This window comes from Cyanistes caeruleus, chromosome 6 (genome assembly GCF_971803275.1).
Source record: "Cyanistes caeruleus chromosome 6, bCyaCae1.hap1.1, whole genome shotgun sequence".
In the NCBI taxonomy this organism is placed as follows: domain Eukaryota; kingdom Metazoa; phylum Chordata; class Aves; order Passeriformes; family Paridae; genus Cyanistes; species Cyanistes caeruleus.
This window is the reverse complement of record NC_141706.1, coordinates 5805414-5806132: the sequence shown is the minus strand read 5'-3', so window position 1 is coordinate 5806132 and position 719 is coordinate 5805414.

Genomic DNA, 719 nt, shown 5'->3' with positions numbered 1-719 from the left:
ACGCTGAGGGGGCGCTGCCGCCGCCGAGCCCTTTAAAAACCCTCGGGTGTCCCGAGAATCCCGGAGTGCCACGTCCCATTGGCAGTGGTCACCGGTCCCTTATTTCCCCACTTTTGTAAACCTCAGTGTTCCATTTCTGGGTTTGCATCTGTCATCCCTGTGTGAATTTAATAGGTTTGTCCCTTAGCGGCTGCTGGTGTGTTACAGACAAAATGCCGTTATAAGATGAAAGATATAAAATAAAGACAGCAATAATTCTGCTATTGGCTTTATTTGTTTATTTGAAAGGGCTTTATTCCTAGCCTGCTTTCCTAAAGGAAATGTAGCTTACGCCACCTTTTCCATCACTTCAGTCATCTGTTGGTCTCCTTTTCTCTGCAGAACTGTGTTCTGAATCCATAGGCTGGTTAATCTGGATGTTCCTCACTGCTCCAGCTTGGACACCAGAAAATTATTTTTAAAAAAGTTAAAAAAGCATCTCATTCACTATTCAGTATCACTGTTGCGTGGAGTACTTTGGGACTTAGTGCCACTCCAGCAGCCTAAGCCTTTATATCACAGAGCATCACATTTATGGTCCTTATTCTCTGCTTGTGACTCCAGTGCTTTTTAAAAAAAACCACAAAGGACAGTGCTGTCCCAACCCCTGCCCCATCAGCTCCTCCCATCCTCCCTACACTGCCCCAGTCATGTGCAATTCAACACACCCTGACTGGGGC